At 53.8% G+C, this 14164-nt stretch overlaps 1 protein-coding gene across 3 annotated transcripts in view; it reads left to right on the top strand.

The window, feature by feature from the left end:
- Nucleotides 1-1700: 1700 nt before the first annotated feature.
- The window catches only part of TMCO4 (transmembrane and coiled-coil domains 4), a 79984-nt gene continuing 67520 nt past the window's right edge, over nucleotides 1701-14164 (top strand). For 2 of the 3 annotated variants that reach the window (XM_045859548.1, XM_045859547.1), the window contains exons 1-4: nucleotides 1702-1976; nucleotides 6254-6322; nucleotides 6733-7069; nucleotides 10201-10293. The gene's annotated coding sequence lies outside the window, so the exon portion shown is untranslated. Of the gene's footprint in view, nucleotides 1977-6253; nucleotides 6323-6732; nucleotides 7070-10200; nucleotides 10294-14164 lie in introns of all 3 variants that reach the window. The other variant, XM_045859550.1, reaches the window with a different exon arrangement.

Raw genomic sequence — 14164 nt, 5'->3', positions numbered from 1 at the left:
CCTTCTAGCACAACCCCCTAAACATTCCTTTGGGAGAAGCAGACAGAAGACATCTTAGTAGAAGTGTCTTTCACCAAGACTGAGAGCAGTTAACTTTTACCCAGCACGTCCCGTGCGCCCAACCCTCACAAAGTCCTTCAGCTGTACATTCTCATGTAGTCCTCTCGGCAGCCCTCGTGGGGGCCATAATGATCCCCTTTTACAGACGAGGAAGGTAAACTCTTCAAAGTCCAACACCAAACCTCAAAACTTGTAAGAGCATGCACTGGAGGGGAAGACCTGTTTCCCCAGCTTTCCCACAGCAGCCTTGGCTGTGGCTTAGGTCCCGTGTGCTGTTCGGTGCCAGGAGCAGGGTGCGGGGTGGGCAGTGGCTGTAACTGGATGCAATGTGCAGAGTTGAGAGTGTTCAACACAGGATCTCAAACCAAGCTAGAGACAGGGCAAAGCACGTGTTAGAGACACGTGCACGATGATGCCTGGTCCCTCCCAGCCACTGAGAGGAGGTCCGGCTGGAGGCTTTCTGTTGGCGTCACGTCCACATCGTTACTAACATTCTATCTTGACAAGACCCACATGCTCAGATATAACTCCCCATGCCCTTAAAGGATGCACACGGTTGACGCATGTGACCTCAGTAGGCAGAGAGGCCATTATTCTTGGTCTTGATTGGCCAGGGTGGAGGTGAGCAGGCGAAGGCCCAGAGCACTCTCCAGAGGCAGGCAGGAGTCACAGATTCTGCACTGGCAGCTGGTCTCTGACCCCGTCCACTGTCTCGTCCACTCAGGGCGGTGCTCTGACTTCACCGAAGGAGCGGCAGCCTTCGTGGCCACGGTGGCTCAGGCTCCCACCCCGGCGCTCATTAGCCCTGTGGCTACTGCCTGGCCGGCCCTCAGCCTCAGTCTCCTATCCTGTAGAATGCGTGTGATAAGAATGTACAGGGCTGTTAGGGGAATAAGACCCATTCGTGAGTTCATTAAGTGACTCTGAGCACCTGTCAGGCGCCTGGCACAGTCCCTGGGGCTGGACACACAGCTGAGGACAAGGCAGCCAAGACTCCCATTCTCCAGGCTTTTACATTCTAGTGGGGATGGCAGATCATAAACTGCAAACAAAATGGTCAAAATAATACCAAAGAGTGTGAAGTACTGATTAAGTAGAACAGGACTGGAAGGCTGGTATGATTCCCCTGCACTTAAAGCAGTACCTGACACACAGTAGGTGCTCAGTAAACATTTGTTCAATGACTGAGTCTGCTGGGTGGTTAGGGAAGACTGGCAGATGCCAGCCCGAGTGGACAGTGCAATGTCAAGCTGGGAACATACGCAGGAAGAGGAAGTTCTGGTGGCAGAGTGCCAGGCACAGGCACCTCAAATGCGAAGGTCCTGAGACTGAACCAAAGTCAGCGTTAGAGAAACCGAAAGACAAATCAGGGAGCCCATGCATATCTCAACACTCTGCAAACTTCAGCGGGGTCTCTGTACACGCGGCAAGGGTGTTTCTGTGGCTGGTCCTTTGATTTTTCCTAATTTACTTTGTAAAATTTCCATCCAAGTCTCTCGCTGTTAGTCCTTCCTTCCACTCCCAGCCAGGACGCCTCGCGGGCACTTTCTTGCAGAGCCAACCCGCACGGCCTTCCCTCGCGCCCTGCCCTGCGCAGCTTCCTGCGGGGCAAACACACCCACAACCCGAGTTTCGCGCCGGGACAGGCCCGTCACTTCCTGAGCCGGCATCCCTGCCGCGGAGTGGCAGCGGGACGAGCCGGGTGGGGACTCGCAGCTCGCGAGCTAGAGCCCGGAAGGCCCCGCAGTCCCGACGCGGCCGGGCCGAGCGCGCCCGGGGCGGACAACCCAGGGCAGGCGGCGACACCGGCCCGGGCCAGCGCCGGCCGGCCGGCGGGACTGGGCCGGGACGGGGGAGGAGCCGGGCGGGAGGAGCCAACTTCGCTTTCGCGCCGCTGCCGCCGCCTTAGCGTCCAGGTAAGGGGCCAGCTCCCGCCGGAGCCACTCCCCACCGCCACCCGCGAGCCCGCTAGCCCTTTGCCCCCCACCGCTTGTGAGCACGGGACCCGCCGGGAGCCGCCGCGGGCTTCCCCTGCGCTGACTGCCGCTGAGACAAGTCGGCCTGGTTGTCGCTGGTTTTCTTTCCCAGCCGGAAGAGCCCTTAGAAATCACGTGGGGAGGTGGCTGGGGAAACTGAGGCGGGGCAGAGCGCAGGGGCTGTCTCCTGCTTCCCAGCTCAGAGTTCGGAGCCCTTAGTGATCACCCAGAGCTTCCCTTGATAAATGAGCCCACTGCTCTGGTCCCAGCTGGAGAAGGGACTTGTTTAAGGTCACACGCACGGGTTCACTGGGCTTCACCTGGTCCCACGCAGCCCCTCCACGCACCACACCAGCCTCTGGTGAGGAAGGCCTCGGGCAGTTGTCGCCCCTTCTGTCCTTGCCCCTGTGGCCTCTGAGCTCACAGCAGACACTGAAACTGAGGCGGTTTAGGAGTCACCTCTGGAGAAAAGCCCAGGCCCCCAATGTTACAGGCCGGTCATGTGTCCTCGCCCAGCTGCCGTTGTTAGAGGGAGGAATTACTGCTGCTAAGTTTAGAGTGGGTTTTACAGCTAAGAAAACAGGCTCAGAGAGGTGGATGATTTCCTCGGGACCACACAGCCAGGAAGGAGAACAGGATAAGGACCTGGGTACCCCACCCCACAGCCTGACCCCGTGGCTGGCGCAGAGTAGGCCCTCACCGTGTCCTTCTCTGCCCTGCCCTGGGGTCACCCAGGGAGTCGGGGCACAGCCAGGCTAGAGCCAGGGTCTTGCCCTGAACACTAGTAACACAGAGTAGGAGTGCACAGGCTGCTTCTCCTTTCCCTGACCCACCCAGTGTTCATGTCACTGCAGAAACACGGAACCCCTTCAAGCTTTGGGGGCATCCATGTATTCATTCAACAAGTACTTATTGAGCACCTACTGTGTGCTGGCGTGAGCATGTTTAGGCACTGAGGATAGAGCAGCGAACCAGCACTGCCCTCCAGGAGTACACCCCAGAGAGTGGAACAGAAGTCTGCTATTCGGTGGGGCAGATGGAGGTGGGGAGGGCTGGGCAGGGAGGAGAGACCGTTGGAATCTTCCCAACCCTCGAAGTATGGCAAGAGGACAAACAGAGACTGAACCTCACAGCCTCCAGCCTCTGAGCCTTTGGTTCTCGCTTGTTGGAGATGCTCTGCCAGCCTGAGCTTTCACCCCACTCCCCAGGGATTTGGGGGGAGGGGGTGCTAGGTGGATAGGGAGTGGTCCAGAGGAAGTCCTAAACTAACCCCAGAGCCTGGAAACCTGCCTCTGCCACTTCCTAGCTGTGCGATCTCATCACCGCACGTCTCTGGGCCTCTGTTTTCTTATACAGTGGGGGTCACGATACTTCACAGAGTTGATGAAACTATGTGAAAATGCTTCACAGATGATAAAGCACAATCCCAAGTGCAGCCGCTGTCAGAAGCCTTGTAAAAGCAGGTGTGAGCTCAGGTGGGTTGCTTTGGAGCCGCTAGGAACCGCGTTGATAACCTGTTACTGCTCTGGGTAAAGAAACGAAAGAGGCAGCGCTGGGGCTGGCTGAGCTCCAGGCGCCCAGACGGAGGCTCCCTGCCCGGCTCCACAAACAATGCTCCTTTCTCTGTCAGCATTTTAGCCTCTCCAAGCCGGGCAGCACGCATGCAGCCCCAGAGAGACGTGGGCTCAGGTCCTGGCTTTGCGGCCTCCTCCAATGTCCTCATCTGTAAACCACCTGTGTCCGAGGTTGTCATGAGGATGGAAGGAGCTGAAGCCACAAAGAGCCCTATGCGGTGCCAGCCGCTCCAGGAGCCCTTGTGCTTTTCTGGCCCAAGGCCCAGGAGCAGTTGGAGGGGCAGAGCCAACTGACTCGGTGCCATAGCTCAGCCTGATAAGCTCCTAGGGTCAGAGCCCACAGAATTTCTCATTGGCCTGAAACCCTCTCTCCCTGCCCTGGGACCAGCAAGCTACAGTGGCTGCAGCAGCCACCCGGGCCTGCACACGTGGTACCTGAGGAGACTGCTGTATGTTTTAAACGGGGGCTGCCGATGAGGCGGGGGTCCCACTGCCTTGAATGTATATAAAGCAGGCAGAATGGGGCTGGAAGGGGGGAATCCGACCCGCTTTCCACGTAGCTACCCTCCAATCGGATTGTACCCTTTCTGTGTAAACCCTGCTGTGGCTTCTCACTTTCTTGGGTTAAAGAACAAAAACCTTAATGCAGACCACAAGGCCACACAGTCTGGGCCCCACCCATGCCCGGCTACTGCTTCAGCCTGCCTCAGACCACTCTGCCCACGGCCCTCTGTGCCTGAGGCCCACGGCTCCTCCCTCCCCAGGGCCTTTGCACATGCTCTTCCAGGCCACTCCTCCCTCATCTCGTTTTTCCTAGGTTAACACCTCCTCAGCCTTCAGATCCGGGCTCAGACTACACTGGTGCCCCAGGCCGCAAGGCATCCTGGGTACGCAGGAAGTTTAGCTCAGGTGGAATTATGCACTCATCCCTGGGAATGGTAATTTCTGCCTGTGCCCGTACACCACCTGGACTGTAAGACCCAGGCCCTCAGGGACTGGTCCGAGTTCGCTTGAAGGGGTGTTCATCCATGAAATCTACTTGTGGGGGTAGCTCTTGAGCAAATGTGGGGACCCCACTTTGTATAAAATGGTATGGTCCTTTGTCAAAAAAAAATAATACTGAAGTCATTTCTTAGCTGTGGGGGTTGGTGTTCATTCATTCATTCATTCTGTCACCTGCTCTGCCAGGCACTGTTCTAGGATACGTCCAGGAACACGATACAAAAGCCAATGCCCTCGCGGAGCTTTCCCTAGTGGGGGAGTCAGACCACCAGCAAGCCTGTAACCCATCGTCTGGTGGGGGCGAATTCCGGAGAGTGGTCACGAGTCTCTGGTGGGAGGGGGAAGTGGTGGTGCCTGCTCTTTCAGAGCCAAAGGGGTCCCGGGGGAGCTCTGCTGGGGAGTCAGGGGGTGGGGGCACTAATGTCCAAGCATCTTCCGCTCCCATCCTGACCCACCTAGTCACGGGCTTGGGCACAGAAGCAGCTAGTCCTGAAACCCGAGAGGAGGTGGGGTGGCCCAGACGAAGCCTGGGGGGCTTCAGAGGTGGCGGGCCCCACGTTAGCTGGACGGGTCCAGGAAGGCCCCTGGCCGTCCCCGAGCCCCTGTAGTGAAGTGGGAAAGAGCCTGGGTGTGGTGGAGTCACGCGGCCTTGTTGTCAACAACAGGGACAAGGGCCGGCGTGACAGACAGGAGTCTTCAGCTATTCGTGATGGCGGGACGGAGGTGCCTGTGGTTCCAGCTCCGTAAATGGTCCCGTCAGGTGGGCTGGGCCCCCAACTGCTCCAGCTGCAGAGGGTGGTGGCAGCTGTGGGCGAAGGGCATGTGCCTCCTGGACTGTGTGTGCTGGTCCTCAGGCACCTCCACCCCTCGGTCTGATCAGGGATCAGGACCCAGTCCAAAGCCAAACTGGATTCTCAGGTGCGTCTGAGGAGCCAGGCTGATGCCGAGACAGGTGCTGGGTTCCTGCAGAGAATGGAGACCCTGCTGGTCCCGGCCACTGGGTCTCTGCCCTCGGGGCCCCTCCGGTGCACAGAGCTTTTCCAGCAGCACCCTGGGCTCAGGAGGTCACTTGGGCGGGGGCAGCCCCCAGCTCCCAGGGGTCTCCTGGGGGTCTTGTTCCCACCTGGGCACTGTAAGGACGCCAAGGCCTGTACTTGACCCAGAAGGGCCCCGACTCTCAGGGACACCACATGGACAAAGTGAGGAGAGCGGGGTGAGCACTGACCCTTGGAGACTGCAAAGGCCAGCTGTGGGCTGGACAGGGATTGTCCTCCAGTAGGACCTCGGTTGGATGCTCTGCCATTGTGACTTTTGTCCGGCCGGTCACATTACCCGTCACCAGAGAAAACACTGGCTGCGTTATTTTTGTCGGGAGTGGGGGCAGACAGCAGCCGTTCCGCACACATCTGTCCGCAGCCCGCAAGCGCCCACAGCAGGTGCCCGCCAGGATCTGCCGACTCACAGCATAGACAACACGTGGGGGCTCTTCTCGGGGAGACGAGAAATTCCAAAGGCAGCGCCGAGGAGAAAACCAAATACGGCCACTGTTGTCTTTGAAAATCCTTTAAACCACCCTTAGAACTCCACACCTGGGCCCTTAGCCCATCACACGCAAGAATGAATTTCTTTTGTTTTTCTTAGATGCCAGCCTGTGGTGGCCTTTACAAATAAAAACAAACAGAAAACTTGGAGCAGCCAGTGAAGGCCAAGGTCAGATTTGACATGCCTCTCTGTGTGTGTGTGTGTGTGTGTGCGTGTGTGTGTGGTGTTCTCTGTCTCGCTTCCTCTTTTCTGGTTAACTGGTCCCAGATGCACTCAGGCATAATCGCAGGAACAGAAAGTAGAATGGGGGTCACTGAGGCTGAGGGAGGGGGAGGGGGAGTTGCTCTTTGGGTATGGAGTTTCCCATTGCAAGTTGGAAAGGTCTGAAGACCCGTTGCACGACAGTGTGAATGTGCCTTTCACTACTGAACTGCACACTTAAAAATGGTTGAGACAGTGAATTGTATGCTGTGTGCATTCTGTCAGAATTGAAATTTTAAATTGAACAGCAGACGCTTGGTAAATGGCAGCCGTGTGCCACCGCTTTGTATCATCATCACCTCATTTTCTCCCAACAGGCCCGCAACATGGGTGCCATTGTCTCCACTGCGCAGACGGGGACAGAGAGGCCCTGAGGAAGGAAGGGCAAGGTCACGGGACAAGCGCGTGCAATTCAAACGTGTGCCTGGGTGTTGGCGCTAAGGCTCACGCTGCTTTTCTTTGGACTAGTGTATATCCCGAAGTGGCCAGAAAGATTTCAAACACAATTTGAAAACCGCCCGGTTCGATGAATCTCACTAGCTGCCACCTGCCCGCAGACAAACATCGCATCTTTCTGCCAGCCCCAAGCACGCGTGGGGCGGGCCCGGCCCACCTTCTCACCACGCTGTGAGACTGGAGCACAGGCCTGGAGAGGTGAGGGCGCTGGCTGGGGCGGGGGGTGGGGAGGGGTAGGGGGGTACTTCCAGCAGAGGGAACAGTCAGGCAGAGGCCCTGAGGTGCAGGCGTGCCTGGAGGGACCTGGGGTGGTGGGGCTGGACGGAAGGAGTGAAGGGGACAGGAAGGGGAGGGCAGATGGCACCTGGCTGAGGCGCCACTGTAAGGACTGTGACTGGTGAGGAGGGAGTCCTGGGAGGTTTGGAGCAGAAGAGGCACATGATCTGACTTCGGTTTAGACTGGGGCGGTCTGGGGCTGGTGTTGCGGGGCGGATAGGTGGGGGTGAGGGCAGAACGAAGCCGGAGGCTGGTGACAAGGCCCCCCCCCCCCCCAGAGCGATGATGGCCGCTGGGACTAGGGTGGGAGTCGGGGAGGCAGGCACCACGGTAAATGCGGACGAAATGTTACAGAGCCTGGGTGTCCGCCCCAGGGGCGCCCCATCGTCCACGCCCACCTCGCCCATCCTCCAAGCTGCTGAAGTCGGGTTGGGGTGGGAGCTTTCTGTGCCAACATTCCTGTTTCCTTCCAGTCTGTAGTGGGAGTGTCCCAGACCCTCCGGGTCCTTCTCTGTTGGGTCTGTTGCCATGGAGACTGGCTTCCAACTTAACTTCTGGATAGAGAGAGAATGAATGGGTTTCTCTCCCAAATCTCTGGAAAGAGGAAGAGGGCAATAAATTGGGCCTGCTAGAACCCTCCCTTCCGGGACCTTCTCGAGATTGGGGGGGGGGGGGGCAGGGCATGAACTTTGATCTACAGTCTTCAGAGTTTCCGGCCTGAAAACAGTGCTGAGCTCTATTATTGTAAAGGATTCCTTCAGCAGATGCTTTTCATTCTTGGCTCAAGAACAATTAGACGATCAGTTCTTAGCCTTTCTGCAACACTGTAGCTATCTCTCTAGGAGTAACGCTCATTCTGCTGTATACTTCGGACGTATTTAAAAGCCCGTGACTAGTTAACCAGAAAAGAGGAAAAGCGAGAGAAAGAGAACAAACACCACACATGTACACACAGGCACATCATATTTGACCTTGGCCTTCACTGGCTGCTCCAAGTTTTTTGTTTGTTTTTTGTTTTGTTTCTCTTTGTAAAGGCCACCACTGGCCACCCTTGAGGCTTGACTGGTCCGCACAGGGCCAGGACTTTCTGAGATAAAACACTCCCCCTTATAGGGCTCTAAAACAGAATTGTTGTTTTTTTAATTAAAATGATTTTTCTATTATAAAAGCACCAAAAAGCTCATGACAGAAAATGTTTAAAAACATAGAAAATTAGAAAGAACAAAAACTAGCCACACACCCTGGCTGGTGTGGCTCAGTGGATTAAGCTCTGGCCTGCGAACCAAAGGGTCACCGGTTCGATTCCCAGTCAGGGCACATGCCTGGGTTGTGGGCCAGGTCCCCATTAAGGGGCACATCAGAGGCAACCACACATTGATGTTTCTCTCCCTCTCTCTCTCCCCCTACCCCTCTGTCTAAAAATAAATAAATAAAATCTTTTCTAAAAATGAAAAAAAAAACAACCAGTTACTTCTAGTCCCGCAGCCCCACTGCTGAGAGACATTGATCGTTAACATTTTAATATGCTTCCTTGTGATGATCTGAGACATTTTTCAGAAACGTAACTGGAATCGTATGGTATATCCAGTGGCATGCTATGAACCATCTCTCTCAAAATTAAAATCCCTCGTTTGTAGCACTTGCCAATTTCTGTGGTGCAAATACTCTCGCCGTGGCCCATTTCAAGCCACCAGCATCCATGGAATACGGACTTGGAAAGAAGTGCATAGAGCTACTTCTCGCCAGCCAGCAGGAGCCCAGAGCAGCATATTATAATATAATTTAAAATCGCGTCTATTTTTTCTAATCTTAAAATCAAGACATACTCATCCTTTAAAAATTCATAAAACAGAAACATGAAAGAAAAAAAGTGAAATCACCTATAATCACCCCTCCCCGTGCCTTTATTTTTTTTTAAGATTTTATTTATTTATTTTTAGAGAGGGAAGGGAGGGAGATAGATAGAGAAACATCAATGTGTGGTTGCTGGGGGTCATGGCCTGCAACCCAGGCATGTGCCCTGACTGGGAATCAAACCTGCGACACTTTAGTTCGCAGCCCGAGCTCAATCCACTGAGTTATGCCAGCCAGGGCTGCCCTCCCCCCTGCCTTTAAAGACAGCCACTGCCAGCAACCTGAGGCAAGTACCAACAGTCCCCTCACTGGGGACAGGGACATAAACAAAATAGCTTGCTCCCAAGTTCAAAAGCAGTACATAGTTAGGGCAGAGCGCTGGGGGAATGCAGAAGAGTCTCTGGCCTCTCATCTTTCAGAAGTAAAAGGAGGCTATTCTTCTGGCTGTTTTTCTTCTGTGCAGCTTTTTAACAAGGTTGGACTTGTAGCTGGACTCTGTCAGGTTGGAGGCATGGTAAGGGCACGTCCTCATGCCCCGAGGAAGGTGGACAGCCAGGGGAAAGGTGTACATTTTCAGTGATAATTAAAAACCCTACGGAGGCTTAAAGAGGCAGAAAATAATACTCTAGCTCCTTGGCGTGGAAAAGGGCCGTGAGGATGAAGTTCAGGTTACTTGAAGTTTTGGGGGACCCTGGGGTTGGCGCTCTGGGGCATCCTGGGTAATTCCGGACACTTGGCCCTTGTTCTGTCTCTGTTCCTCATCCACTGTCCAACGGGAGGGTAAGAACAGGAGAGAAACAACCAGGAAAGTCTAGCTCTTGCTCAAGCCCCCACACTAGTTCGTTCATTCATTGGAGTAACATTTCTGAGCAGTCCGTCTGTGGCAGGCAAGGGGTGCGCACCGGGATGGAGGAGATCGGGTGCCTGCCCTCCACGGCCAGGCTAACCAAGGAGCAGGCGCAGCGACCACAGCTCAGGGTTCGAGGAGTTACAGCAGACGGTTCAAGCAGAGTCCAGGGCTGTGCTCAGAGACTGGTAGCTAACTGCCTGCCGCCCCGCTGAGAAGGGATCCCAGGTTCAGGGACCGGCGGGGCAAGGCCTCCTGAGCCTGGGCGTCCGGATCCCTGTCTCCCACGGGCCTCCTCCAGATCCCACACCCTGTGGACCCACGGGCTGGTTTTTCCGGTTTGTTCCTCCAGGGTAATTTGCATATTTCCCCAAGAACCATCCAGACGCTGGCAGCCTGTTTTCAGACCTAGACGGGAGGCCTACAGTTGTTTCCAGAAATCTGGGTAAGTATTATTTAAGGTTCCTTTTCCTTCAGAACCCTCACAATTATTTAAGATTGTCTTATTTTAGATAGAAGTTTGCATCTTGTCTGTCGCACTAGAACATAGCTCCGGGGTGGAGGGTTGTTGTCTGTCTTAGTCACCGTGTGTCCCCAGCATGTCAGACGGTGCCTGGCACATAGTAGGTGCCAATATGGGTTTATTAAATTAACTAACTGCTTAGTTTGGGGAGGAGGTGAATTTGTGTGTTTAGTTTGCTCAGACCTTAAGAAAAGGTCCTTCAAGTCTTGTAGAGACATCACAGTGCTTTTTCTTTTTCTTTCTTTCTTTCTTTTCTTTTTAGTTTTTAGTTTTAAATAATTACAGACTACAGGCAGTTGTAAAAGTAATAGTATGGAGAGGTCCCACATGACCTCACAGCTCCTCGCACGGCTGTGGCCGTGCAGCTAAGTCTCAGCCCTTAGCTGGGAGACCGTGGTCTGCGGTGCGCAGCCCCTGGCGGCGGCATCCCCTCCCACCCCGTCTCTTCCCTCCCACTGCCAAACCCTGGCTGCACTGGGCATCTTTCTGGTTCTTAAAAAGCACCTTCTCTTACGCTGGCTGGTGTGACTTGGTTGGTTGGAGCATCGTCCCATAGACCAAAAGGTCGCAGGTTCAATCCCTGGTCAGGGCACATGCCTGGGTTGCAGGTTCAATCCCTTGTCAGGGTGCGTAGGAGAAGGCAACAATGGATGTTCTCTCTCGCATAGATGTCTCGCGCGCTCTCTCTAAAAGGAATGAAAAAATGTCCTTGGGTGAGGATAAAAAAGAATGGAAAAGCCTTCTCTCTCTTCCACCTCTGAGTCTTGACGTGTGCCGTCCCCTCCGCCCAGAGCACGTTCTTCCCCCCGCCCCCACCCCCATCTGACGTCCCCTTCTCCACGAAGCCACTTCTGGGTTCCGGCCCCCCCTTGCTATCCCCCTGTCTCTTTCTTCCATCACGGCGTCTATTCTGCTGGCTTGTCGTCATCTGTTCACTTGTCTGCCTCCACCACATTCCTGCTGCTTCTGCTGGAGTGCTCTCCCACCCATCCGCAGGGCTGTGCCCTGTATTTCCCTGCAGGCTCTGCTGGGATGGCTCCTCTGCCTTTCCCCTGCATCCCGCGGTCACTCCCGCCTGCCCATCACTTCCTGCCCCCTCACCCTGCCTCACTGTTCTTCCCTGGCGATCCCTTCCTGACCAAACGTTTACTGTTTGTTGAGCGGACTGCTAAGGGCGCGGACCCGACAACCAGACCACCCAAATGCAAATCTTGGTCCCACCACTTACTAGCTGTGCGATCTTGGGCAAGTCACTTGAGTCATTATCATTACGTGTCGGTGTATTACTGCCCGTGTCCCACCAGAACATAAGCCCCTGAGAGCAGGGAGTTTGTCAGTATTGTCCCCTGATCTGCCCCAAGGTCCAGAACAGGCCATCACACATCATATACCCTCCCTCATTCATTCGGCAAGCAGTTATGGAATGCCTGTAACACCCAGGGCCACCTCAGGGAGCGCGGGGCGCAACAGGGAAGAAGCAGCCAGGGGCCTGCCTTGAGAAGCTTATGTTCTATGGGCATCCATAGGTAAGTGAATAATTTAAAAATATGTTATTGAAGATAGGACTAAGTATTATAAACCAGACAGGAAGCTGGAGTAGAGGAAAGAAGTACTTTAGCCTGGTGACATTCAGGCTGAGGCCAGGCTAATGTCCAGGTCAGGGGACGAGTGTCCCAGGCAGGGGGGATGGCAAGTGCTAAGGCCCAGAGGGGAGGCCAGCCCGGGTGTTTGAGAAGCAGAAAGACGGCCGGTGCGGCTATGGTGTAGTGAACAAGTCGGGTGTGGGGGGCACGAGAAGCTTAGAGACAGGCGGGCCGATCACGCAGGACGTTGTAGCCCACTCTAAGGGGACTGGATTCCATCCTGGTGCAGTGGAAGCCTTCCGAGGCTTTTAAGCAGCCAGGTGACGGGACTGGTGTATGTGAAACAAAGGCCACTAGGGCGACTGTGGAGAGAACGGACTATAGGGCATCAGGAATATGTTTGTTGAGTGAATGAGTGAATTTGGCCCGAGCTGAGCTTTTTGTGCACTAGTTACCGGGAGGGGCAAAAGGAGGTTTACTGTTGTTTGCATGGAAAATAATAACAATAATTAAGAAAAAACAATACAAGAATAAACCATGTAGTGCGTACTCATAACTTTACACCTACTTTTTCCCCTCTGCCCTGTGGTTAGAGGCAGGCTAGCTCATGCTTCTCTGATGACAGGGTTGTTTATTCTTGAACTAAAAACCACTGTGGGCCTCCCTAGAGACCAGCCCAATAAAATACCACCCTGGGCCCCTTCAGGTAATAGGCACAATTGCCGCAGCCTCCAAAGAGCACATGGAGTTGATTACATGCAGTGCAAATTGCTAAGCCTGCTGGCATGGCTGGCTGCTGCCCCAATGCCGTCCTCAGTTCCTGGCTTACGGCTGCCCCTTGGCCCACCGCCGTGGTCTGAGATGATCCTCGGAGCCAGGGAAATCTGTGAATCCCTGGTTCCTGGGGCAATCACTGGAGGCCAGTCTTGCTGGGCAACTTTGGGCAAAGTCTTTCCCTCTCTGTGCCTCAATTTCTCCAGCTGAAACAAGGGAAGAAGGATCCCTGTGCTGGTGCAGAGGAGAGAGCACAGGGTTTAGAGCCAACAGCCTGGTTTGACTTTCATCACATACTTACCATATAACTTGGGGGAGGTCATTTGGCCTCTCTGAGCCCACAAATCATAATGGCTCACGTCCCATTGAACCTTACAGGGTAGTTGGGAGAATGAAATAGATTGGAAAGTGCTTTGTAAACTGGAGGTGCCCTCCAGTTTATTTGCTGCTGGTTTGATTTGCTGCTCCTAATGAAGTTCAGAGTTCTTTTGAAATGCTAATCAAGTACTAGTTGTGGACAGATATTTAAATAACTCCTTCATGGGAGGTATCTTTTGAGAACAAACATGTTATAGCTGGATGGGAGTGGATTTATGTCTCTTTCTCCCTCTGGGAAGGAAGGAAAGAATAAAGGGAGGGAGAGGGAGGAAAGAAGACCTCCCTTCCTCCTTTCCTCCTTTTTTCCTTTTCCTTTCTTCTCTCCTTCCTTCCTTTCATTGAAATAGAGCATATAGAGAGTGCACAAATCTTAAGTAGACAGCTGAATGACTTTTGAAGTACACTTATACCCACGTAATTACCACGTGGGTCAAGATACAGGACATTGCCATCACCAGAAGCTTTCCCGTGCCCCTTCTGAGCCGGTGTTCCCTCCCACAGCTAACCTGTCCTCTGACCGAGATCACCTCCGATCAGTGTGATCTGTTCCTCAAGTTCATACAAACATAACCCTACAGAATGCATCCTCATGCGTGGCTGTCAGCGTACCATTGTGTCTATGAGATTCACTCTTCTTGTTGTTATTAGCCAGACTTCCTTCTTTTTCATCATTGCATAATAGTCCACGGTTTGACTAGGGTGCCGTCCCTCCCTTCTGCTGCGATCAAACATGTGGGTTGTTGGCAGTTTGGGACTGCTATGAATGGAGCTTCTCTGAGCATGCGTGCACGTGTCTTGTGGTGGACAGAGCCCTCATTTATCAGGAGTGAAATTACTGGAGCAAAGAGAAGAACATATGTTTAGCTTTAGTGGATAATGTCAAACCCTTTTCCAGATGGAGGTGAACACTTTCATGAGCAGTGTATGAAAGTTTCATTTGCTCCTTATTCTCACCAGCACTTGGTATTGTCGGTCTTTTTAGTTTTAACAATTCAGACAGTGAGTGGTAGTATCCCACTGAGTTTTTTTATCCTTACCCAAGGACATGCTTATTGATT

Source organism: Phyllostomus hastatus, unplaced genomic scaffold, assembly GCF_019186645.2.
Source record: "Phyllostomus hastatus isolate PE091 unplaced genomic scaffold, TTU_PhHast_1.1 phas_scaffold_182, whole genome shotgun sequence".
Lineage (NCBI taxonomy): Eukaryota > Metazoa > Chordata > Mammalia > Chiroptera > Phyllostomidae > Phyllostomus > Phyllostomus hastatus.
This window is presented reverse-complemented; position numbering and strand designations above follow the sequence as displayed.